We start from the raw sequence: 27280 nt of genomic DNA on the forward strand, positions 1-27280 counted from the left end.
TTAGGCAAGACATTCATTTTCACCACTGAAATTCTTCCCATTAAAGACAAATTCATTTTAGACCATCTTTGTAGATCAATTTTCACTGAATTCCATATTTTAACATAGTTATTTGTGAACAACAAGGAGTTGTTATTTGATAAACAGACCCCCAGGTATTTAACTTTCTTCTCCACTTTCAACTCACTTATTTCAGAGAATCTGTCCTTGGTTTTCTGATCCATATTTTTAGTCAAGACCTTGGTTTTGGTCTTATTTATATAAAATCCAGCCTGCTGGCCAAATTGTTGTATTTTATCTAAGAGTCTTTCAATCTTATCCATTGGATTTTCTAAAAACAGCACAACATCATCTGCAAAGGCTCTCAACTTGTAGTCTTGTTTCCCAATTTTGGGACCATGTAATTTATCATCTTCTCTGATACTTCTACAAAGCACTTCTAGAACCAGTATAAAAAGCAATGGGGAAAGTGGACATCCTTGTCTAGTCCCTTTTTGTATTACACAGTTGTCTGATAGTTCCCCATTTACAATAACCTTAGCATATTGCTCTGAATAAATTGTCTTAATTGCCCTAATAAAATTGTTGCCAGCAGTCATTACTTCTAGTAATCTCCACATAAATTGCCACGAAATATTGTCAAAAGCTTTCTCTGCATCCAAAAAATCATCGCCATCTGTTTATCATTATGTTTTTCATAATACTCCATTACATTCAAAACTGTTCTGACATTGTCTCTCAATTGTCTCTTTGGCAAAAATCCAGCTTGATCTTCATGAATAAAATGCCTTAATATAACCTTCATTCTTCTTGCCAAAATGGCAGCAAAAAGTTTGCAATCATTATTTAAAAGTGAAATTGGTCTATAATTTTTAACTAATGTTAGGTCTTGATCTGGTTTTGGGATTACTGCAATATTTGCATACTTCCACGAATCCGGCATAATCCCTTTTTATAAAATATCATTCATAGTCCATTGAAGAGGTTGTAAGATTTGATCTTTAAATGACTTATAATACAAAGCTGACAGTCCATCAGGCCCTGGGGCCTTGTTGGGCTTACTTTGATTTATTGCTTCTATTACTTCCATGAGTGTTATGGGAGCATTCATAATTTCTATTTGTTCCTCAGAAAGTTTTGGAATATTTTTGGTTCTAAGAAACTGCTCAATTTTTTTTATCTTCAACTATTTTACCTTTATATAATTCTGAATAGTATTTTTAAAATTCCACTCTTATTTCCTTTCCATCATAAGAGAGCCCATTTTTTGTAAGTATTTTGGATATATAGTTTTTCTTCTTCTCAAATCTAATTTTCCAAGCGAACAACTTGCCTGGTTTGTTTGTGAACTCGAATGTCCTTTGCTTAGCATATTTGAAATTCCGTTCAAGTTCATTTGCTATTAACATAGAAAGTTGTTGTTGTAGCATTTTGATAGCTTGAGTGACCGTCTTCTTATCTTTAGCCCATAATAGTTCCCTTTCCTTTTTGGAGATCTGCATCAGTAATGTCTCTTTTTTCAATCCTCTTTTTTTAAAAAATATGTATTTTGTTGTATAAAAAACCCCTCATGACCGCTTTACTTGCATCCCAGACAATTTATTGTCCATTCCTTGGTTTAAATTCAATTCAAAATAGTCCTTTAACTTCTTTTTGGCTTTCTCCACAACGTCTGTTTTTTTCAGGAGGTATTCATTCAATCTCCAACGAAATGAAGTCATTCCTTCCTTCTTCCATGTAAAACAATTTGGGTTATGATCTGAAAAAGTCCTAGGTAAAATATCCATTGTTTTCATACATGGTGTAATAGCTTTAGATGTCCAAACCATATCTATCCTTGAATGTGATTGATATCTTTCAGAAAAATAAGTATATTCTTTTGCATTAGAATTTTTAATTTTCCACAAATCATAGAGATCCATATGTTCTACTAAATCAAAGAATGCTTTAGGAAGTTTACCTTGTAAGTTCCTATCCGATATATCGGATTTTCTGTCCAAAGATGTCAAAACAACTCCATTAAAATCTCCCAGTATAATCAAATTGACATTCGATAAGTCCGCCATCTTTTGATCCAAGTAATTATAAAATTTGACTTTCTTTTCATTAGGGGCATAAATTCCAATTATCACTGTTTTAATTCTGGAGATTAGAATTTCCAGTGCTAATAACCTGCCTTCTTCATCTTTAAAAATCAATTTAGGTTCAAATTGTTGTTTAACATAAAATACTACCCCCTTTTTTTTCTTATCTGAAGAAACAAATTCTTGTCCTAAAGCCTTATTAACCAAAAATTTCCTATCTTGCTTTCTAATATGGGTCTCTTGTAGGCACACAATGTCCAAATTTTGTTTCTTAAGAAAGTGAAAAACTATTTCTTTTAACTTTTGTATTTAAGCCATTAACATTCCAAGAAAAAATTCTGTAATTTTGTTTGTAATCCATGTGATCTAATTCAAATTATGTGTTGAAGGAGCAGGATGCTCAGGAGATAAGTCTTTTTTATATTTCCGTCAAAATTCTTGCACTTTAAGGGGCTCAGTGAATCTATTCTTCTTGCCCTTGTAAAAAAAAAAGAAACTCCCTCTGGTAGTTCCCACCTAAAGCGTATTCCATTGGCATTTAATGCGTCAGTCAGAAATTTGTAATCCTTACGTTTTCTTAGGATTCTAGCTGGAATTTCTTTCAAAATTTTTATCTGGTGAGCTTCAATTGTGAGGACTGTAGTAAAATGAGCCTGAAAGATTCGCTCAGTAGTTGATTTAGAGCTAAATTGCACCAAGCAATCTTTAGTTAATTTATTTCTTGTAGCAAAATCCAAATTTAAACGAAAAGCTGTCTCAATCTGAGCCTCCATCTCTCCAGCTGTAATTCCCAGAAGTGATGCAAGTTCCCCTCCAAGTAATTTTTTTATGTTTTGGTCAGCTGGGATGTCCCATAACCTTAAAAATCTCTCTTTTTGTCTTAATTCCAGCAATGCCATTTGATCTAATAATTTTTCTTTGTCATCTTTCAGTGATCCCACATCCTTCTCTAAAGTGTCAACCCTTGATTTAAATTCTTTGTTATCTTGTGCTAATTTTTTGACTGTTTCTTCAATATTTGATGTTCTATCAATTATTTGTTGCATGTTTTGTTTCACTTGAGCCATATCCGAAGTAACTTGTTGGAGAGCAAGAGCATTTGATTGAAGTATTTGTGTCATCTCTGATAGCTTTTGATCCATATCTGGAGGCATTTTAGTTTCCCCCACACCTGGACTTGGAAGGGAAAGTTTCCTGGGTTGTAAATGTATCTGACTCTGATGAGATTTCTCTTTCCCTTTCATAGTATAATGGAAGGGTTAAAAAGGAAAAAACACTTGCACAGCAGGATTTAATGTCCTTGATCTCAAAAAAGAAAGTAAAAGCCTGTGTTTGTTTCCCAAGTGTAAATAGTTCTGCACCACAGCTTCTGTATCTTATCACTGGCAGTTAAAATTTTCTCACGGTAGTGTGAAACACCTATGATTCTAATTGGTTAACAAAATGATAGACAGTCTCCACAGCAAACAGCAAAACGTCTCTTCCATAAACTTCACCCGACAGCAATAAAAGAAAAATAAAGAGAAGGGGAAAAAAAAAGGTAATTCCCACTAATAAGATATTTTTCCAGGTATTAAAAATTTTTTAATCAACAGTTCAAGTCTTGAGTTCCAATATTTAGCAAGCAAGAAGATTGAATTCCCCTCCTTAATTGTAATCAGAAAAAGAAACTTACAGCTGTGTCTTAAGTTCTGTGGTGTCTTTCCGAGAAACGCAGGAAGAATTCCAGCAAGTTGTCATCATCAATCACTTGAGAGGTGAGCTTCTTGAACTTTAAATCATTAGTTAAATCCAAACCATAGAAATTGTCTGCCAATTAGCTTCGGTCATAAAGATTTTCGAGAAAGAGATAAGCTTGATGGAAGCCTGCCTCCGCCGCTCGACCTATAACAGAAATTGAGTTATTCAACCCAATTCTGAATTAAGGAGCTGGCTTAGGAGAAACGGTGGGTTATCTTGAGTCAACCCTTTAATCCAGGATGACGTGAGGGGGTTTTGAAGCCTCAAAACCCTCTTATTTTCTCCTTCTCGATCTCCCCCAGAGACAGATCATTTTAATAAGTTCTGCAATACTTGCAGAGGGCTATAGCCACTGAAAGTCTAAACCTCAAAGAAGTGACCCGACTATGACAAGGGCACAGATGACCCTTTCAGATCACCATCCTCCTGTCAAGTTCGTTTTTTAAAAACTTATTTATATACTGCCCCAAACTCACATCTCTGGGTGGTTAACAATAAAACCAGAACTACTGTGTGTCCCAATTCATGTGTTGGGGCAGCCCCATGAAGTCCAATTCATGAAGTCCTGGGGCAAGGCAGCCTGAGTATGGATGTTTAAGTCACCCAAAACAATCATCCTGGGAGTCTCAACATCAAGTCCGAGACAACTTTTGTGAGCTCAGGCTGGAAGACTGCTAGGCAGCAGGTGCCATGCACCAAACATGTGGATGCTTACCTGAAGGTCAGATGATGTGAGGGTTCAGATGTTGAGCAGGGAAGGCCCTTATATGAGTTGGCCAGGAGGCTGTCAGGTGTGGTGCAATAGCCCCTCAAAGTGCTGACCATGGGGGATTATCTGGAAATGTGGGGTAGCAAGGAAAAACCCAGAAGTGTGGAAGCCTTGCTTAAAGCTGGCATCGGATTCAGAACAATGGCAGTTCTGAGACTGGTGTTGCTGACCATAAAAATAGTGGCTGCTGTCCACATAAATGGCCTCCGTGCATGCACAGAGGCCAGGTGGATGCCGGAGTTGTGCTGCCACCATGCAGGGCACTGCTGCTTGGGGCAGCTTGCAGGTGCAGTAGTGAGCACCTCTAATGGTGCCTCTCACCACACCTTTAACCAGCCACCACTGGGTCAGAAAGAAGCAGTTGTTGGCAGCAAGGCACCTGGTGTAGAAAGTGACTTAAATAGACTTAGAACCCCATCCTTTCCTGTTTGTAGCAAACAAATCCTGTTCTCAGGTATTCCATCTGTTTTCCTCTTGAGGAGACCCGTTGGAGCCTAGATTCCTGGCAGTGAGGCAAGCACTCTTTTGTCTCTGCTGGTTTCTTGAGTCCTGTGAAGCCTTTGAGTCTGAGGCCCTGGAGAGAAGTCCTTGGGACGGCTGGGGGTTAAGGCCCATTCTCAGAGCCTCTCTACTTCTGCTGGTTTCTGGGGGGTTATCGTGTAGGCCTGGTCCTTCAGGGAAGTAGTAGTGCTGTGGACGTAGAGGGCCCTAGTGCTTCAGAGTCTTCCACTGGGGTGGGTAAGCTGTGGTCCTTGGGACCTTCCGCCCAGATGATAAAGGATGATTTCTGTGATGATTTTGGAAGGGGGCCTTGGACAGGGATTTCTAATCATGGGTGATTGGAGCTAATGTTTGGGGGTTTCTCAAGTAGAGCTTCATCTTCTGAGGACATATCAGGCTCATCTGATCAGGATTCCTCAGGCTCAGAGATTGTCCAGGGTGGATTCTGACAGCAGGGAAGGCAGTACACCAGCAAAATCACCACCCTATCCTGAGAGCCTAACACCAGGTACCAGCACCCTGAACTGGTACTCACTTGGACAGGAGGCCTAGAGAGGGAAATAGAGCCACTCATGTGCCTGAGTGGAGGCACATGAGCAGGAGCAAGGCATTGAGGGGTTGTATATGTTTTTCTGAGGCACAGCTGTTCTTTTTGAAACACTCATTTGAAAATGTTTCACTCATTCTGAAAGAGAAAACTATCACATTTTAAGAGTCTCTCTCCCCCCCCCCCCGCCCCGTTTTTCTCAGATTTTTCAACTGGGGTAGAAATGGGGGAAATTTCCTTGTGAGGAGAAAAATGCTTTCTCCGCTGAAGTATTATTATTATTAATATATATATTTGACAAGGACTTTAAGCTCACTTGCTTTAGCATTAGTTGTACATTATTCAAATTATATAATAAATAATAATAATTCAATTTCTATAGCGCCCTTCCAAAAATGGCTCAGGGTGGTTTACACAGAGAAATAACAAACAAATAAGATGGAACCCTGTCCCCTCCCCAAAGGGCTCACATTCTAAAAAGAAACATAGATAGACATCAGCAACAGTCACTGGAAGTACTGTGCTGGGGGTGGATAGGGCCAGTTACTCTCCCCCCTGCTAAATAAAGAGAATCACCACGGTAAAAGGTGCCTCTTTGCCCAGTTAGCAGGGGTTATTGCTTTGTATCACTACTGCAGCTTGTAAGTTTAATGGGTGGATATTGTTTCCTTGGGACTGTGGATTGAGGCATGTGGTGTCTGGTAATATCTCTGTTATCTCCTCAATTGCAGAGAAGCCATCTCTTAAGGTTACAAAAAGGGGAATCAGGGTAGGGCTGCCATCTGGAAAAAGAGGACAGATCTCTTGTACCTTTAAGAAGATACAGAGAAGTGAATTTCAGCAGGTGCAGCTTGTTATGTGGAGGAAATAAAAGCTGCATCTGCTGAAATTTCCTCTTCTGTGAATCTAATAAAGGTACAGAACACCTGCCCTCTCTTCCATGTGGCAGCCCTTAAGCTGGGTGATCAGCACCAGACCTTTCAAGCTCAAGCATCCCATAGAATGCTGGGATCAGGAAGGATCATTTTGATCCTTCACCTTCCAGATAGGTAAGGATGGGATGCTAGTCCTTTAAAATGTGGGATTATAAAACTGTAAAGGAGTGAAACAAAAATTAGTAGAGCAGATGATGTAGTAGATCAAATTATGTGGAATTAATTTTGTGAGTATTTGATGGGCTTCTAGGCCGCTATACTTCTCAGTGGTATAACTGGATCCCTCTGCAGCCAGCATTCCTGAAGGGACTGGCGAGGGAGAAGTCTCTACTGGCTATCATTTGGGTGGGCATATGTTCTGCACAGAACTGTAGCTGGCTGGTTTAGTGGTAACTGCATTCCCCATTAGCTGTCTTACACAGCTGTCTTGTGTGTGTGTGTCTGTCTGTCTGTCTGTCTGTCTGTGTGTACCAGAGAGGGCAGGAGGCAGCAATTTCTGGCCGCTGCTGTGCACTCTGCCACACTCAGGTAAGTCTTAAGGTAAGTCTTAAGGGGTGGGGGGCTTAATATGCTTTTATTGGTCAGTAAAAACTTTTTCTCCCCATCAGCTTGGATCAATGTTTGTAGCTGACTGGAGTTCCAGAAGCAGATTAAATCCATTGCTGTTATCACAGATGTATTTCACACACTGAAATTAACACAGTTTATGAAGAAAAGGAAGGGTTGGGCTGGATGTGGGGCAGCCTGTTGAACCAATTTTAAACCATGTTTTCTCTCTCTTCAACTAGTCTTGAAATTCACAGGCCTTACCAAAGCCTGCCCTTATCCAGGGCAGGCCTGTTATCTCCCCAGTCTGTGCCCTAGCCTTGATGTTCTGTGCTGGGCCTCCCCATGTCTCTTCCTTTCCATCATCATAATAATTAGACAAAGCAGCATCTAATACAATTGTTTCAGCTCGAGCAAGCAATTAGGCCAGGCAGCAAGGCTAATGAGCACCACTCTTCCTCCTCATCAGCCTTCTCCTCCCCGCTCCCCACTCACTCCACCTTGTCCACTAAGCAAAGCTTATTGCTTCATGAGCTGCACTTTCTAACATTCTCTGGAGCTGGCAACCAGAGCAACCCCAAGGTCGTCCTGGGCTGTAGTATGCACACATGCATGTGTGTGCGCACACACACACCCCTAGACAGGAGGGAGTTATGCAGCTGGCAGAGAGCTGAAGAATGCAGACCTGAAAGCTGCACTATATATGTGTGCATCTGTGTGGCTGAAAGCCTTTCAGAGTTCTAGCTTTGGGCAAGGACTAGGTAATAGTAGGCTGCACATTGTCTATGAACATGGGCTGCTGTCAGGAGATTCCTCTCAGGAAATACTGACACATGCCAGGAGCAGGTGGCTGGGCTGGCTCAACTTGTATTGGAGATTCCCTCAATAATTGCTTATGCATGCTGCCAACTGTGGGTCAGGATCCTGTGGCAGAGCCATTAGCTAGCCAAGGAGCAGCTGGAAAATGTGCAAGTCAGCTTCTCTGTGAAATAAACCTGGGTTCTTGGATCCAAAGTGCTTCTCCAACCCCTCCTGGCAGACTTGGTGCCAGTTGTTGCACAGGAAAAATGTGCTAAACGGCTGTAGGGAGAAGGGGAGAGGTGTCATGGACCATGCCTGCAAAGAGAATAGGTCATTCACCTGTTCAAGTACTCTGAGGATCAGAGATCATTAAAGAACAAGCATAAATCTACACTAAAATTGTATAGCACTTTAATACTAATTTAACTATAATTGAGCAGATGGGTTCAAAGAACCTGGGCCCCGCCACTCGTGAGGGCCCTCCAGCTCCACCCCTCCCTATTTTCTTCATTATCTCCCTCACTTACTCCAAGGGGTCACCGGGGAGGGGTGAACACAGGCCCCCTCTCCCTTTGCTGCGCCCCTGTTTAATGGTCAAGGTTTCCCACAACAAATCTGTACATGAACATATCACTCCCCCCCCACTCCCGCCAGTAGGTCTGACATCATCTTTGAAGAAAAGGCATAGGGGGACAGGTTAAACATCCTGTTACACTCTTGATTCTCACTTCTGAGTGAGGAGATGTTTCAGATGAAACATGTGTACAAAATACTTTCTGAAATGAAGTGAAAATTAATTTCAGAAATGCTTTGGAATTTGCAAAATGGAATAGGATTTCCCCCCACAGAAGTGAATGGGGTCCCCCCCTAAAAAATCACCACTTGGTCCTAGAGCCTTGAAACTTGCCACACATGTGGATAAGGATTTCAGGGGGCCCTGTAACAAATCTACAACAGTCAGTCCCCAGATTTTTGATGAATTTTCAACAGAATGTCCTTTTCCCTCCACATGGGGTGTGTGTGTGGAATGATGGTCCAAGGAGTGTCTTCAGATTCAGATGGTTTTGTAAAGTTCTAGCTTTAAACAAGCCAGATCTCCTCATTTTTTTAGCCCTTAAAAACAAATTCACCCAAAACCAGAGGACTGTCCAATTCTCTTCAAATTTACTACTGGCAGCCCCGATCTTCTTGCACACGTGTGGCAAGTTTCAAGGCTCTAGGACTAACCAGTGATTTTGCCCCCTGCACCCCCGATTCCCCCATTGTCTGCTATGGGGGAAAATCCAAATTTAAGTTGGAATTAAGCTGCCATTTCTATATCAGTTGGGTTCTGCTCTGCTTGTAAAGGTTACACATTTTGAAAAGTGTATATGGGATTACATTGACACTTCTATCACGGCATGACAGCAATGAGCAAGGAAAGCTGGGGTTGTGCACAGCTGTTGGGAAAGACAAGATACATATGGGCACTGCTCTGCCTGAGTGCATGTGATTCATGTGCCCAATAGGCAAGCCCCACCCTGTCCTCAGCAGCCTCTCCAGTAGTTTGGCACAAGCGGTCTGCAGCTCCTTTGCTCAGTATTCATAATGTCGAGCACTAACATGGGGGTTTGGTGAGTGGGGGGCAGAAGAGATCTTAAGGGGTGCTGGCCTGGGCAGTCTGGAGTCAGTTGGGGGGCATATTCTTTTTGGATGTGCATGGGAGGTTTTCATTGGGCACCTGTTTGCAGCAGAGGTGCATTTTACCTTCCGAGCATGACTTCTAGTGGGCCCTCTTGCCCTTCCTTGCTGCGTTTAGTGGTTGGGGGGGGGCGTTCTTTGGCTTGGGCACTGCTTAGGGCATCTTCTTTTGGATTGCCTCCCCCTTTTCCCTCTGATTCTTCATTCCCCCCTTCCCACTGGAGACAGAACTAGTCCAAGCTTTTGAGTAGCAGAAGGGGAAGTAGGGCCAGGGTACAGGTGGGCCCCAGCCTGCTCTGAAACCTGCTTCTGGTAAGCATGGCACTTCTACTAATGGGCATTCACAATTATTACAGGAGATGAGTGCCAGGCTTCTGGCCTTGAAGAGAGCAGCTGACACCACTTCATCACTACACTTACCAGCGGACTCAGACCTAGTACCTGTGCCAAATGCTTCCTACAGTGATGTGGGTCCCCTGGTGAAGATGACTGGAATGTATTATACCAGCAGTGGACTAGCTCTGTAGCTAATGTTTTGCAGCTTACCCTTATAACATGTCTGCTTGGTCAGCTGCAACATTGGTCGCACAGGAACCAACCAAGACATCTGCCACGCCTTCCACTCTTCAACTTTCAACTTTCAGCGTGGGAAAAGAAATGGGCTTCATATAAAAAAGTAGTTGCTGGGGTGTGTGGGCCTCAGTCTGAGTTGCCTGAACTCCCAGCAGTGTCTGAGGTGCCTTCACTGCCCATTTTGCTTGGAAATTATCCTCACAGGAATGTTTCCATGCCATCTTCCAGGTGACCATCTTCTCCTGTCTCCAAAGAAGAAAAGATGGGAAAATGTGTTGATATTTTCTCTGCTTTTTTTTGCGAACCTGGCCCCAAGGACTTTGACAAATCTGACAACACAGAACAGGAGATGGTCAACTGTAAGCCAGTGGACTGTAACTGGACCAATTGGCTGGCAGAATATCTTGTTTATATGGGAGTGGTGCTCCAGAAGCGACTAGGGCATGGTCCCTCTTTGGTTAAATATCTTGCCATATTATATCACAAATTTTCTGAGTTTAGCAGGCCAGCTTGGGCTAGGTATGATGAGTTATTATTTATTTATTTATTTATTTATTACACTTATATCCCGCTCTTCCTCCAAGGAGCCCAGAGCGGTGTACTACATACTTGAGTTTCACAACAACCCTGTCACACAACCCAGTGAAGTAGGTTAGGCTGAGAGAGAAGTGACTGGCCCAGAGTCACCCAGCTAGTATCATGGCTGAATGGGGATTTGAACTCCGGTCTCCCCGGTCTTAGTCCAGCACTCTAACCACTACACTCTCCCATGGGATGGGCATCAGCCCCTGTTGTGGCTGCAGATTAGATCATCCAACTGCCCCATAAAGAGAGATTATTTTGATAGTGGCAGTCTACTGGTAATCTTTACCTCTCCCATTGACACTGCTTTCTTTTTCAGATGGTAACATGGCAAGCCTGCCAGTCTGCATTCTCATTTGTGGCCATAGCTTCATGTTTTGGGCCAGTTGCTTGGCACTCCAGCATTGGCACCCAGCTGGCTGTGGTAGCGGTGGAGCAGCTAGGCCAGAGGGTGATATCTTGGAGCAGCATTTTGCTTCTACCTGATGAGTATACTACGACAAATTGATCCCCTGACATTCTGATTGTGCACCTTGGTAGCAATGACTTGGATAGCAATGACTTAAAGGCAAGACCCTGATTTCACAGGCCTTAGCAGATGTTACTGTTCTGAGAGCCTGTTGGCCTGCAGTTCATTTGTTATAGTCTAACCTCATCCCCAGAAGCTCGTGGTGATGTGAGAGTGACCCTAGGATGATCAACAGAGCCCTCAGGAAAGTCAATGGGGAGATTGGCAGGGCACTTCTCTCACTAGGTGCTGGCGTAATTGCACATCCTTCAATCAAGTTTCACTTGTCCTGCCTTTGTTGGAGATGGAGTTCCAGTGCATCGACCTTTTGCACCAACTATCCTAATGATCACTAGGGGAATTGGGAGTAGAAATAGTGAGTAAGGGTCTCCCTAACTGTTCTACCTGTCTACTCTATGACCCCTGATCTGACTCTTCCACACTTCCTGTGCTGAGTCACAATCCTTCGTTTCCTACTAGAGAGAAGATGGAAACATCTCTCTCCCTTCTTACCTATTCATTATGTAGTCCTTTCGATTAGGATTAGGTTTTTCCTATCCAAGTGTACTTACCCAATAAATACTTAGTATTTAGTTCTACAAGAATCTCCAGGTGTTTTCTCTAAATAAGTGCAACAACTAAACCATCCCCTGCCAACTACTCTGTAACTGGAGTGTGTGCTCTCTTCCTTAGTGCTCTGCTTTTTACCTTCTGGGGGTAAAATTAACCGCCCCCAACAACCTTTACAGAGTGGATGGGGTTCATTGTTTGGATGTGGGTAATGATTTGTTTCTTAAGGATTTGCAATGGGCCTTGTTTAAACTGCTTAGATTTTCTGGAGAAGAAGGCTAAACTGAGGTTTGCCTCCTTTTGTGGCAGGGGAGTGCAGGCTGGGGTGGGCAGATTTGGTTAATTGTGTACAACCAGGGGCACCATTAGGTGAAGGGGAACTCTATGGAACAGCCCCCCAGAGTTCTGTAGCTCAGGGTGGCTGGGAATGGAACCACTTGGGGAGTTGCTTGGCTCACCCACACAGTTTTGTGACTTGTGGGGTGGTGATTCGTGCAACCCTTTAGAGGAAGCCAGGAGTTTTAGGACTGCTGGCAACTTGCTGACCTGGTAGTTTCACCCTGCAGTGTTAAGTGACTCTCCATAGGAGGTGCCTTTCACAAGTAGATGCCCGCACTCCAATTGAATTTGTGTTTGTGCCATTGCATTCCTGGAAATAGTTAATAAAGTGCAGTCTTAGTTAACCCATTTATATTTGTGTTGTGTCTTCCTTGGGGCCTAGGTGCAATGCACAATGCAAAAAATAAATTTTAAAAATCCCCAACCTGTTTCTCCAAAGGGGACAATTAAAATGAATAAATAACCAGCACAGAGTTTAAAAAAAGATATCCACTAGTCCAATGCCCTGCTCAGAGCAGGAATCTGCTACAATACCATCCCTGACAGATGGTCATCCATCCTCTGTTTGAAAATCTCCAGTGAAAGAGAGCCCACCACTGCACCAGGGAGATTGTTCCACAGTGAAACATTTGCTGGATTAGGAGCATTATTTGATTAGTCTTTAAAACAGCACTGCTTGTACTTCCTTATCCTAGATATCTTATTCCTTCAAATTCTGTTTTTTCTGTTATTGCTTTTTTTTTTTTTAAGAAGGAAAGCATGACTACAAAAAGTATTGTATGGTTGTGTTGCAAGGGTTACTGTAAAGTGTGGAGAGAAAGCTGAGTACATGTAGTTTCTGCACTGACATTTTTTAAAACCCTGAAGCAGACACCCAGGCTGCCATTTCCAGTGGGAGACATGTTGTGGGGGTGGAGGGTGGGGTGGAATCTTAATCCAATAATCTCTGACAAGTTTCTGCCTCCAAACTGCATCACTAATCTCATAAATAAGAAAATGTTGACCAGAACTGAGGCTCAGTATTTCAGGTTCCGTTTACAGACTCCTGGAGGAAATACATCCTTTCCAGGAGCCTTTCAATCCTAAGGGAATCAATTAGTTAATTAACCTCCAATTATGGTACAGAATATTATCAGTTGCTGACAAATGCTGACTTCTAGGTAGGAATGAGAAAACAAAGTGTTACAATGCCCCCCCGCCCCGCCCCGCCCCCCGCCTTCTGTTTGATACTGCAGCCTGGGCAATTACTTTAAACAAAAAAGAAAAACACTAGGGGAAGAAAGCACTACAAGTGAGTAATGTAATGCTTAGTTTGCAACTTGGAGCGTATGCATCATTAACATACATTTATTCTGCTTCCATTGTTTTTCATATTTGTGTTAGGGTGTTCCCCCATTTCTTTTTCTTATATACATACAAATTGCTAGTGTATAATCTTCTATAAAGGAAAAGTGAGTGTATAATATTTTTAACAGCAGTAATTTACCAATTCTAGCCATAAATCTATTTTCAGATTGTCACAAAATAACATGACCATCTCTATATGATCTAATATTCTTTTACAAGAAGTCATTTAATCTGGGGATATCTCAATTCCTCCAGTTTATTGCAACAAAGTAGACCTGACAATGGGAGATCTGTGACTCAATTCCCCCACCACTTTTAAGACAAGATTTTAATAGCAGCTATTGGCAGGGAGTAAATTCATTTTGGACCCTGGCACTGGGGGATTTCCTAATGAAAATTGGCCCCCAGAGTTATTTATTCTTCAGGGGGACATCATGCAAGTACTCAGCCGGAGTATCCCATTAGCTGGTGCCCAGTATTTGATTTTTACTATAACAGCATTCAGAAGGGGTACACTAGATAAAACAAATGGCGTTTAGAATTATTTGAGAAAATGCTATCATATCCTCATGGGCCCACTGCTTTGTTGTCTTTTTTGCACACCCCCATTGGGCCATAGTCTGCTGGGTCAGGAAAGTTAAATGTCTGTGTGGTGGTGGGGAAACATTTGAATATGTGACTGAGAGGCACAACTCCATCCAGAAGAGAGCAGACGCATTTCCTCACAGGAGAAGGGAGCAAAGAGAAGAAATGACAGCAGATGGAGCTGCTGTGACTGTTACTTCTTGTTTCTAGTCCCTGATGATGGTGAATGAGGTGAGCTGGTTATTGTGGATACTTTTTGGAGGGTAGTTCCAGGAGTTACCCTGCTAGAAGTAGGGTCTGATTAATTTGGGCTTGGACCTAAACCCTCAAATAGCTAATGGAGTAAAACTGTCCAACCTAGAAATGAAATGAAATGTGGGCAAACTTTCAAAATCAGAATTTTGATGAAATCAGAATTTGAAATTCAACTGTTTTATATTTCTTTCATTCATAGAACCAAACTGCATGAATTCAATTGCAAGTCAGATGCTAGAGAGCATTTATATGCTTTGAGAATTCAAAGTACTTCACTGGTCGTATTCTCTTCTTGGAAACCTGAGAACATCCCCATAAAATAGGGCAGTATCCCAATATGATGGAGATGGGGACTGCAGCTGAGAGAGTGGATTGCCAAAACCTAACTTGTAAGTTCAAGGGAGAAATGAAAATTGAACTGGGAACTTCTCAGTTCATTGTGAACTGCTCAGGGACTTTTTAAAAAAAGTATGGGGTGGTATATAAATGTACTCAAATTAACTTATAAAAATGAATAAACTAGCTATCAGCTCACATTTGGAAAACATTTGCCATCAAAATATGAATAGGGGAATTTTAGGACAAATTAGCCCAAAGCCAGTTACATGTGAGAAAAGGGCACTGATTTTTCTTGATTTTTCAAATATTTCTCTGTGCATTTAAAATAAAATTCCCTCTTTATCAGATGTTAACAAACAGAATGATCACCTGATTGATTAAGATCATAATGAATAAACAATTATTACTAAGATCACAGTGCATGAATTGGGAAGGGCTAAGGAATCAATGAGCCTTTCCAAATGAAGGTGTAAAATGTGGGAGATTCAGTGAACTCTTGCAATTAATCCTATGCACTGTGTGTGTCTGTCTCTGTCTCCCTCTGTGTGTGTGTGTGTGTGTGTGTGAGAGAGAGAGAGAGAGAGAGAGAGACTGATTCTCTCTCTCTCTCTCTCTCTCTCTCTCTCTCTCTTTCCTCCTGCCATTCCGCGTCCATCATGACCTATCATGGTTATTGGAACTCAAGGCTTCACTTCCTTCCCAGTATCCCACCCACTATCTCTGCCAGCTCTGCATACTTTAAAAGCCTTCGGCTGCACAAGTAGTTGCTGCACATTCCACCATCATTGCACTTCCCCATTTTTCACGGCCTGCCCATCCACCTACCCCAACTCCTGGAGTGGCAGAGAAGGGGTGTTTTTACCAGCATCCCCTGCTCCACAGTTCAGCTGAGCCAACCCCTATTGAGGGAGGCTGAATGCTGGCCTTCTGGTGTGAAGTCATTAGGAAAAGAATTTTTATTTTGCATGAAAAATATCCCCTGAATAAGAGATTATTTCTTGAAATGCATGGGGACTTGTTCTTCTACAATAAATAATTCTGCACCACCTGCTCTTTGGTTCATAGTTTGTGCTGGTTCCTTTGTGTCTACATATAGCAATATTGTCCACTAGCTGATCCCGCACAGAGCATCTGTGTGGCAGTACACTCCCCCACCACCGTCAGACCCAGTTTGTTCTCCCCACAAACTTCTGTTGCAGTTCCCCCCACACACACACCCTTCAGGCCCAGTTAGTTCTCTACTTTCTGCCCAGTCTCCTCTGCCCTCCCCCACCTTCTGCCCCAGCGCTAGTGGGCCAGGGCCAGGCTGTCCCACCGCCTCCTGCTCCCGGCAGCCAGACCAGGCTGGGCCACCACCGCTACCTCCGGGCGGGCAGGCCAGGGCCCGCTGCCGCTGCCTCCTTACCCGGGTGGGCCAGGCCCAGGCCCTCCCACCACCACTGCCTCCTCCCGCTTTCTCCTCCCAGTGGCCAAGCAAGGCCGCCGGCTCAGGCCGTTTTGCGACCCACCGCCACCACCCGCTGCCACTTTCTTTTTCCTCTGCTGCCTGTCCCATCACGAAGCAGCTGCTCCACCCTGACCTTTTCATTGGTTGTGGGGGCAGGGCTTGCCACGCATCCCCACAACCCCATGCGTGCTAAAAGAATTAAGTATATAGATAAGAAACAGAAATCGAGGTGGTATAAATTGCCATCTGGAGAAGCTCAGTGAGACAAACAGCTAGGTTGGTCTCTAATCTGGACAACATTACATTTATCTTCAATGAATCTCATTTGCTATTTCCTTTTCAGATTTGATCTCTCTATGCTCCTTTTATATCATTATCTCTTATATCTTTATTCTTACTTCTGTTTGCAGTATCCTCCTATTTAGCATCCTTAGCAAATTTAGTTCTCTTTATTATCCTCTTTCAGATCAAATGAAGATATTAAAGAATAACTGAGTCTGGCATGAATGGATAATATTCATTGGGGCTCCAGGACATGCGAAAGATGCAAAAGGAGTCAGGACTTTGGAAAAGTAATTTGATTCTACAGAGCAGCCCTCACCACCCAATCATCAGCAAGCATTACAGATGACATTGTAATTATGTTGCCAATATGGCTTTTTGTATTATATACCATTCCTGGGTTGGCACCAGTGCCGGCTAGTGCTTCAAGTCCCACACTGGTTTTGACCTTCAATAGGAGACATTTTTCAGTGCTGCTTATCTTTGCTCCAACTGTTGGATCTCTGTTGGGTTGCAGTAGATCAGAGACATGCCTCCCTATTAGCAGAAATGGCTATGATAAGATAGAGAAATGTATATATGAATATCTGGGTCACATATCTATGTGATCACTGAAGCATGGAGTGGGTGCATGGATGAACTCTGGTGTGTGCACCTTGGACAGATGCTGAAGAGCCCTGTCTCTTTAAGTACTACTTGCATTGCTCTTGCCAATAATATGCATTATAGTTAGGGATGTACTTGGAAGTGTTTTGGCACCTTTATTTTGAGGCTTTGAAACGCTTCGAGCTGCCCTCGCTGAATCATGTTGACAAGGGACACATGGACACTTCAAAAGGAGGAAGGCAGGTTTTACCTGCCCTTCCCTTGCTCCTCCGCCCCACCCCGCCCCCTGCACCACCACCAAGTGGCGCTATTTGTATTCAGCAGCCAGGCTCTCTGTTTGCCCTGCTGCATCTTGCTGGGAACAAGAAGTTTCTTGTTCCTGGCAACATCGGGAAGGAAATGGCACCTGAGCATGTGTGGATGCCATATGGAGTGTTCAGTGCTGCTGAATGTTGCAACCGCAAACAGAGAGCCCGACTGCTGAATGCAAACAGTGCCACTCAGAAGTGGTGGAGGAGCAAGGCAGGGGCAGGTAAGATCTGCCTTCCTCCTTTTAATGTGCCTGCTCTCCCCTCCCCGGATGTGCACAAAACGCTTCGTGCACATCCCTAATTGTAGTAGATTTCTCTTCCATTTCCATGCTTATAGAAAACTGTAATGTTCTCTGCTCATCATGTGGCATGTCCAGACTGTTGTTTGTTGATTTTCCAGATGCTCTTGTATATCCCAACAATATATAAATGATACCTTCTGATACCACTCTGCACCAGTTTACAATATCTTGCACTGATGCCCCAGTATGTACTATACACACAATGCTGCATTGCTTCTGATTCTTACCATAATGTGTCATGACACCTTAGTGAGTATTAGTTGAAGAATTTGTTGGAACAGGCCTCCAATCCAATCCATTTTGCCCCTACGAGTCTCCCAGGCTGAACCAGGACCCTAGGCAGATTGTCCAAAGCCAGATACTGCCAAAATACAATTGCATTTCCATTTTGCCTATTCCCTCCCATCTGATCAAACATTTCAGTTTGATTCACCATTTTTTCCATCAATCTGTTCCCCTCTCTTCATTGCCTCACCACCAGTGCTACCCTTCTGACTAATTTTCCCCTCCCTTCAGAACTGCCTGTTCTAGGATCCATCTCTCATAGCCTCTATGATTGTCAGCCATTTCAGCTGGTACCAAAATCTACTATACACTATCTAGGAACTCCATTTGTCAGAACTCAGTGGTTTTCTTGCTCATATTATTCTATCTATTTCTTGCTAGATTCTACCTATTTAGATTCTATCTATTTCTTGCTCATAACGATTCTATCTGAATGTACTTTTTTATTAATTGCCCCATGCAAAGGCTGTGTATCACTAATTTCTTCAAGTAGATGATTTATTTAGAATACCTTAATCAAAGTGTATTCTCTCAATAAAATTGAATGTTGGTTTATTAGATACTTGTCATTGCTCTCTGTAGGGATCCATATACAGCATAAGCAGATTCATTAAAAGACCCTCAGACATGAGTGTGCCATAACATGTGTGTGTCATAACAAATTCTTTGGAGTCAGTCACCCCAAAACCCAAGCACATGTCATCTTTCCTTATGCTGCCATGAGAGAACATTGCCTTCAGAATGCAGAATTGCCTGAACATTGCCTTCAGAATGCAAAGCTTCCGTGTGTTGCTGTGGTGCTACTCTCTCCAATGGATTCTGGAGCAGCACTCCACCAATCCACAAGCTACTGCAGCTTGTCTCAAAGTGCCGTAGCACTATCTGGTAGGGATGTACACTATCCTGTTCTAAGGCCCTTTTACAGGCCTCTGAACACTGGGTGGTTTGGAGGCTCGGGGGGGCAACTTTAAGGGGGGGAGGAGGGTGCACTTACCCCTCCCTCCGCTCCCCCCCCCAACAGCACTGGGTTTGTAAAGACTCCGTCAGGGCAGCAGCATACCACCCTGCCGCCCCATTCCCTCTTTGGCTGGAAGTGCTGGGTGTGCATACGCACGCTGCACTCATTCATGTGCACGCACCCGGCACTTATGGCTAAGGAGGGAATGGGGCAGCAGGGAGGTATGCTGCCGCTCCGGTGGAGTCTTTACAAATCCAGCACCAGTGGGGTGAAAGCGGAGGGAGGGGTAAGTGCACCCTTCCCCACCCTTAAAGTCCCCCCCCCACACCTTTGAACCAGCCCCTGCCAGTTCCGTGCACATCAATACAATCTGGTTCTTATTCATGTAATAAATATATGCACTCAGAGAAAGCTTCATTTTTGCAACCTTTTCTTCATAACTCAGAATGAATCAACTTTTCCCCCAGAGTGTTAAATGAAAGCTATGAATGGAATCCCTGGAAGCAGTACCTAAGGCAGGCTCAGAGGAAGCTTTTAAACATTGTTTTATACTCAGACAGCAAACTTCCCCCATAGTTAGCACAATATCAAAGCCATGACTAAAGATTTTGTGTGGGTGTGGGTGGTGTATCTAATCCTGACTGGGGTGGGGGGATCCATATATATTTTTAAGACATCCCAAAATAGGCTTGTTTATTTTCTGCACACAGGATGAACTATTAACAAGAACAGGGTATATTGTATGCAGATGCTCCCCTTAGGTTCCCTATCTATCTAAAATAAGTATTTTTATTATTTATTGTTCAATTTTTATACCGCTTTCATAAGACATCCCAAAACGGTTACAAAGGTTAAAATACAATAGAACTCCATGAAAAGCACATTTAAAACTTTAAAATCATTTAAACAGTAAAAACCATAAAACATCGCAAAGCAGGAAAGCTGAGACCCAGCGACCCCTAAAGGGTAAAAGCCTGAACAGAGACCACATATGCTATCACCTTGCTTAAAAAGGGAAGATTTGAAACAAACTGATAATTATCCAGGTTGGAGGGATCAAGCGAGGGCCTTGTAAATAGTGGTCTTACCACTGGCTGCTTGAGGCTCAATGGCATCTTACCCTCCCTTAATGAAGCATTCATAATTGGCTCCAGCCACCTACCTGTTCCTTCCTTGGCAGATTTTACTAGCCATGAAGGGCAAGGGTCCAGAGCGCATGCTGTTGCCCGCACACTGCCCAGGAGCTTGTCCACTTCCTCAGGCTGTACTAACTGAAGAGAATCCATCACATTCGGACCAGATGGTTGCCGAGGCACATCTCCTGGAACTGCCGAAATCCTGGAGTCCAAATTGGCACAAATGCAAGTGACTTTATCTGCAAAGTGACAAGCAAACTGGTCACATCAAAAGCCCAGGCTGTCTCCACATTCCAGAGATTCACTTCGACATAGTCACCGGTTTTAGACACTGGAAACTCCCCAAGGGCTGTCTGGAAACTGAATTGATCTATAAGCATTTGGGGGGCAGACCATTCTAATTGGTTCAACATTCCTGCAGAGGTTGGTCAAAGCTGTCAAACTAAACCCCACCAGATAATGATCTGTCCATGACAAAGGAGCTATATCAAACTCCCCCACCTGAAGATCATTCAGTTACTGCTTGGCAAAAGCCAGATCCAGCATATTATTTACTTACTTACTTTATTTATTTATTTATTTTATCACATTTTTATACTGCCCTAACCCAAGGTCTCAGGGCGGTTCACAACAAACAAATACTAAAAACAATTTAAAACAAATAATAAACATTCAAAAGTTTAAAAAGCTAAAAAGCTTGCGTAAAAAGTCTTTAGACTCCTTTTAAAAGCCACTAGAGATGGGGAGACTCTTATTCCCATGGGAAGTGCGTTCCAAAGTCTCGGGGTGACAACAGAGAAGGCCCGTCCCTGAGTGGCCACCAAATGACATGAAGGTCACAGACGAGCCTCCTGTGATGAACGTAGTGGACAATGGGGATCATGCAGAAGAAGACGCTCTCTTAGTACCGTGGGCCTAAGCTGTTTAGGGCTTTATAGGTTATAACCAGCACTTTGTATTTTGCCTGGAAACTTATCGGCAGCCAGTGCAACTCCTGTAATATAGGAGTAATATGGTCTCTTCGAGATGACCAGGAGACCAACCTGGCTGCTGCATTTTGTACTAATTGTAGTTTCCGGACTACGTACAAAGGCAGCCCCACATAGAGCGCATTGCAGTAATCAAGTCTGGAGGTTACCAGCAAGAGTACTACTGTTTTGAGATCATTAACTTCAAGGAACGGACGCAGCTGGTATATCAACCAAAGCTGATAGAAAGCGCTTCTGGCCACTGCCTCAACCTGGGGAACCAGGGAGAGGTGTGGATCCAGAAGCACTCCCAGACTGCGAACCTGTTCCTTCTGAGGAAGTGTGACCCCATCTAGAACAGGTAGATCAATATCGCTTCCCGAGTGACGACCACGCACAATAAGTACCTCCGTCTTGTCTGGATTCAGTCTCAGTTTGTTATCCCTCATCCATCCCATTACTGCTTCCAAGCAGGCATTCAGGGAGGATATGCCTTCTCCTGATGATGTTGACATGGAGAAATAGATTTGGGTGTCATCAGCATACTGATAACACCCAGCACCAAATCTCCGGATGATCTCTCCCAATGGTTTCATGTAGATATTAAAAAGCATTGGAGACAGTATGGAGCCCTGAGGGACCCCATATAAAAGCTCAGATTTTGAAGAGCAGCAGTCTCCAAGCGACACCATCTGAAATCTGCCAGAAAGGTAGGAGCAGAACCACTGCAAAGCAGTGCCGCCCACCCCCAACACACTCAGACGTTCCAGAAGGATACTGTAGTCGATAGTATCAAAAGCCACCAAGAGATCCAAAAGGACCAACAGAGTCACACTTCCTCTGTCCATTCCCAATTGGAGATCATCCATCAGGCTGACCAAGGCAGTCTCCACCCCATAGCCCGCCTGAAAACCAGTTTGAAATGGGTCTAGATAATCAGTTTCCTCCAAGACCACCTGGAGCTGGGAGGCCACCACCCTCTCAATCACCTTGCCCAACCATGGGAGGTTGGAGACAGGCCTGTAGCTATCAAACTTCGAGGGGTCCAAGGCAGGCTTCTTAAGAAGAGGTCTAATAATTGCCTCCTTTAAACAAGGAGGCATCCTGTCCTCCCTCAGAGAGGTATTTATAATTGCCACCAGGCTCTCCACAACAACCCCTTGCCAGATAGTGTAAGCCACGATGGGCAAGGATCAAGCAGACAAGTGGTAGGACGCACCGTTCCGAGCAGCTTGTCCACATCCTCAGGAGTCACAAACTGACAATTGACCCAGTCTAACCACACAAGAGGAGTTGCTGGACACCTCTGCATCTGACACTGAGATAACTGTGGAGTCTAAATCTAGATCGACCCGAATATGAGAGACTTTGTCCACAAAAAACTCATTAAAAGCATCACAGTGGGCAACTGATGGTTCCAAATTCGGATTCAGGGGAGTAGGGGGACCTACTAGCCCCCTCACAGCCCTGAATAGCTCCGCTGGACGAGAGCCTGAGGAAGCAATACGGGCAGAAAAGAAACACTTATTTGCTGAACGTATAACCAGAGCATAGATCTTTAAATTTGCTGTATGTCGTAATCTGTTGGATTCAAGACAAGTCTTCCTCCACTTGCGCTCCAGTTGTCTACCTTGCCGCTTCAGCTCCCGTAGATCTTCTGTATACCAAGGAGCCATTTTGAAGCGGGTTGGAGAGGAAGCTTAGGAGCGATCATGTCTACTGCCCTGGTGAGCTGATTATTCCAATTCTCCACCAGAGCATCAACCAGATCGCCGGCAGGGCCAACATTAAATCCTTCCAAGGCTTCTTGGAATCCTATTGGATCCAATAACCTTTTGGACGGACCATTCTAATAGGCCCCTCGCCCCTCTAGAGGTGGGATGCAACTGTGAGTCCGACCTTAACCAGATGGTGGTCTGTCCCCACCCACGGAACACCACCCTGATCAGAATGAAAAATCAAATCAAGAGTATGTCTAGCAACATGTGTCGGTCCAGAGACCACTTGGGATGGGCCCATAGTTGTCCGCTATGAACTCCTGAGCTGCACCAGACAACCCAGTCCCAAAGTGGATATTGAAGTTCCCCAGCACCATAAGCCTGGGGGACTCCAACACCAAACCTGAGACCAAGTCCACGAACTCAGTTAGGGACTCTGTTGGGCAGCAGGGTGATCAGTACACCAACAGAAGTCCCAATCTATCCCTGGTCCCCAGATGTACGTACACACATTCAATATGATCAGACACTCTGATAGGGATCCTGGTAAGGGAGATATTATCCTTAAAGACCACAGCTACTCCACCTCCCCACCCACACTCCCTTACCTGCTCCTCTACAGAGTACCCTGGAGGGAGAAGCTGGGCCCAAACTGGGCCCCCAGCCTCCCCTAACCAAGTCTCTGTGATACACACCAGGTCAGCCCCTTCGTCCCTGATCAAGTCATGGATTACTTCAGATTTGTTTTGGACTGACCTGGCATTACAAAGGAGCAAGGCAAGGTTCTGTGGGTTGTTGGCACTGCTCCCCAAGGTCAAAGAGCTGGCAGGGCAGCCAGAAGAGGAAACAGCTATTAGGTTTCTGATTTCCCTTCCCCTGCAACGGCCTGCTGACCTTCCAACATAACTTCTTCTATTCCCCACCACCACTGGAATAACCGCACTGAGACCAATGGACACGCCCTCCGATTTCCCCATCTCCAAACAGGCTCCAAAACATTCAAAACAAATCTTACCCAAGCCTTATGTCAGCCGCCCCCCAACCCAAACAATACTGAAGCAGGGGGGAAGGCCCTTGCTCTTGTTGCTCCCCAAAGGGGCGACCCCCTTTGGTGGCGGCCCCTTTGGTGGCAGCCCCTTCGGTGGTGGTCCCACCGCCACTGGCAATCTCCTAAGTAGCCCAGGGGCAGGGAGATGGAAGCCCAGGACCCCAGTCCTGCCAACACTCAGCTGTAACAGAGCTGGCAGGCAGAAGTCCCACAGGCAGGCAGGCAGCAGCAGCAGCAGTAGATGACAAACAGCAGAGGAGCCACACCCAGCACAGGCTCTCACCCTGTGCCTCTTGCTGGTGGATGGTCTTCCTCCTCTGCTGGGCACGGGGAACAGGCAGCAGGCCATATGTCCCACTACATGAGTAGGACCAGCTACTTAGTCACAACCCAAATTGCATATTTAGTGCCCCAGCACTAAAGATCAGGATGTGCCTTACTTTTCTTCCTGCCCCCAAGGGTTGGAAGGGGCTAGCACTGACCCCAACCAATCAGAAATCACAATAGTTTGCAGGCACCTATTCTGACCAATAGCCAGCAAACAAGGCCAGCCCAGTCATCTGATTTCCCAGGGTCCTTCTAGGCAGGATAAGCAGACTCCCTGGAGCTCTGTGTGGACAATGGAAGCACTCAGTCTGCAGACAAATGGAGTTCAGAAGGTAGGAGCCTAAGCTACCTTTCTGCACCCTTCTGACCCCTCCTCCAGAGGGAAGCCAGCCCTTTCCTCCTCACTCAGCACCCTGATGAAGCCCTTGAGAGGCATTGGGTTTCTCCAGCATTTCCTTGGAAGGGAGAAATAAGGAAAGGGAGAAATAAGGCTTTGTGTTGTCTTTTAAAAATTAAATATGTATTGTGTGTGCATATTTGTGAAAGAAAGGGAACTAGTGGGCTCTGTGTGTGGCCATTGTGGTATACATTGTGGTATCTTTAAGCACTGAGAAACATGTGTATGCAGGAGATGTGCATAAATAGGTTTGGAGGCTCTTTTATGGACCTCCAAACTGGTTTGAAAATCTGGTGGTTTGTCTGGTTCAAAGGTGGTTGGGGGGATAGATTAAGGACCAGGGAGGGTGATCCATGTTTCCCCTCCAGTGCTGTGTTTTAAAATGGCCCTGCGGGACAGCAGCATACCTCCTTGCTGCTCCAGAGTGCTTTGGACCAGAAATACCCGGAAGTGCATGTTGTGATGTGCGTGAGCATGATTTGCGCATGCGCACTGAGTACTTCCAGTCCGATGTGCAGCAAGGAGGTACGTTGCTGCCCCACAGGACCATTTTAAACCACAGTGCCAGTGTGGGGGACACGGCGGTGTGTGTGTGTGTGTGTGTGTAAGAGCACCCTCCTTAGAGCTATTCCTCCCACCTTCGAACCAGCAGTCACCAGTTCCATGCACATCTCTATATATAGGTGCTCAAGACTCCAAACGCCTCCCGCCACTGCTTCAGTTGATCTTCTTGACCTAGTCCTGCATGGGGTGAGACCGAGAGGCCTGAGACTGAATGGAGGGGGAGAAATGGAGGCAATGATGATAGAAGAAGGGATGGAGCTACTGAAGAGTAGAGGAGGCATAGGTAATTTAGAAAAAGAGAGGGCATTGCTACTTTCTACACTGACACCTACAATTAACCACTCTAATGGCAGGATTCCTTTACTAACTGCCAACCAAAGGGTGAATTTAGCACTAAATAAGCAGCTGCCAAGTATTGGTGTGAATTATGGAGATTTTGGTTGATACAAGTAAACAGCTTTACAGATGGAGAAAACCATGGTCTGGTTCTTTCTAATTTAGGGTTGGACTTGCCTACTATTAGCCCCACTTATGGTTATCCCTAGCTCCTTTATCTCCACTCCACCCCAGCCCCAAGAGGCAGCTGTCGCCACATGATGCTGACATCCTGATCAGGTGATCCAGAAGGATACCATGGTCAATGCTATCAAAGGCAGAACCAATGAGGGCATGCTCACAGCAACAATAATCTATGAGGGTGATGAAGGCTGGCCCAATTCCAAAACCAGGACAAAAGCCAGACTTTAATCAAAATTAGTACCAGAGATTTGAAGCTCAGCTACCATCACCCACGTTACCACATTGCCCAAGAGTGGAGTATTGTAGACCAGCTAGTAATTATCTGGTTCTGTCATTCAAAAACATTTGGTTTAAAATGAAAGTTAAGATGCTTTATATTTTCACTCAAAATGTCACCTATCCAGCTGTATAGTCCTCAAATAACCTGTACTGGATTCGACAGACAATTTCAGTCCCAGAAAGTTATCCAGACTGACACCAGTTCCTCACATCTGAGCCAAAACTGTTAACAACAGCTGGAGGAACTGAAGACAGCTGGATCAAGTTTTTTAAAATTCCTCCAAGCATTTAAGAGGAACTTGATTCAAACCTAAAAATGATATATTAATAGCTTGTCCGCAAATGGAAAAATTAGCCTAGTCATTGCAATTTTTTTAAAAAAACTGATCTGTGCACCTCAGTGAACTTTATACAACAAAATAATATTTTGATTATATTCAAGAGCAAATCAAATTGAGGTAGCATCTCTGACTACAAATGGAAGGATATGAGAAAACATTGCACAACAGGAGCAACTCTAGCTCATTTAGATTTAAGACAAATAAATGACATTGACAAACATGTTCATCTTCATCTCAAATATTTGTGTTTGCTTTTAGGGGAGGAAATGTGTCAATAAGTTTTAAAACAATTAGGCAATTCTCCCCATCTTTTTGTTTTGAATTAGCATGTAATGAAATGTAGTTAAACACAGCACACAAAGTAAGGAAGAGTTCCACCCTAGCAATCTTTCCTCCCTTCTCCATTCAGATTGAGGGCCAAGAAAACCTTTGCATTGCCAGCAGTCTGGAGGCAAGAGGGAGAAAGACTTCCTGAAGGGATTATAAGTGAAACTACTATATGTCTTTAATTTCTTCCAGGACTTTTACTATAGTACATAGCATTTGGGAGAAGAACTGTGCCTTGCAAAGATACATCTGGCAGAAACCTATCAAGCATATCTGTAAGAAGATATTGTGGCTGGATTGGAGGTGTTGAATTTCTGGCTGGACAGTTACCACATTTTTGGGGAAGCACTGTGTTTTTTAGATGCAGAAATCTATCAGGGGCATCTCTAGGAAGTGTCTGGAAAAGCTGTACCTCTTGATTTTCTGCCTGCATGTTACTACTTATGTTTAAATTTTGATATTGTTTCCAGGTCTTTATGGATTCAAACCCCCAAATATCCTATTGGTGAACAGTTTGATTATATATTTTTCACTATAAGTGTCCACCATTTTCTCCTCTAAAGTGAAACTTCTCCAAACCCTGCATGCCTCCCTTTCTAGTCTATATAACTAAGATGAGGAATTATCCAATCTGATTTAGAGTAATATATATCCTATACTCAGAAATATCGCTGAACAAAGATAATATATTAAGTACTGCCAAGAACATGTTTTTAAATTCGTTAACACAAATGCCACATTGTCTGCATGCAAACTAATCTTGA

The 27280-nt window shown here is 43.9% G+C and overlaps 2 long non-coding RNA genes across 2 annotated transcripts; both read left to right on the forward strand.

Annotated features, from left to right (window-relative positions):
- Nucleotides 1-5807: 5807 nt before the first annotated feature.
- On the forward strand, nucleotides 5808-18492 carry LOC128324348 (uncharacterized). The gene is made up of 2 exons (XR_008306799.1): nucleotides 5808-14751; nucleotides 16615-18492. It is a non-coding gene; the product is annotated as an uncharacterized LOC128324348 (long non-coding RNA).
- A 5853-nt stretch (nucleotides 18493-24345) lies between these two features.
- LOC128324351 (uncharacterized) lies at nucleotides 24346-27048 on the forward strand. Its single transcript, XR_008306801.1, has 2 exons — nucleotides 24346-24421; nucleotides 26709-27048. It is a non-coding gene; the product is annotated as an uncharacterized LOC128324351 (long non-coding RNA).
- Nucleotides 27049-27280: the final 232 nt, after the last annotated feature.

The sequence above is a fragment of the Hemicordylus capensis genome, chromosome 4 (assembly GCF_027244095.1).
Source record: "Hemicordylus capensis ecotype Gifberg chromosome 4, rHemCap1.1.pri, whole genome shotgun sequence".
Classification (NCBI taxonomy): domain Eukaryota; kingdom Metazoa; phylum Chordata; class Lepidosauria; order Squamata; family Cordylidae; genus Hemicordylus; species Hemicordylus capensis.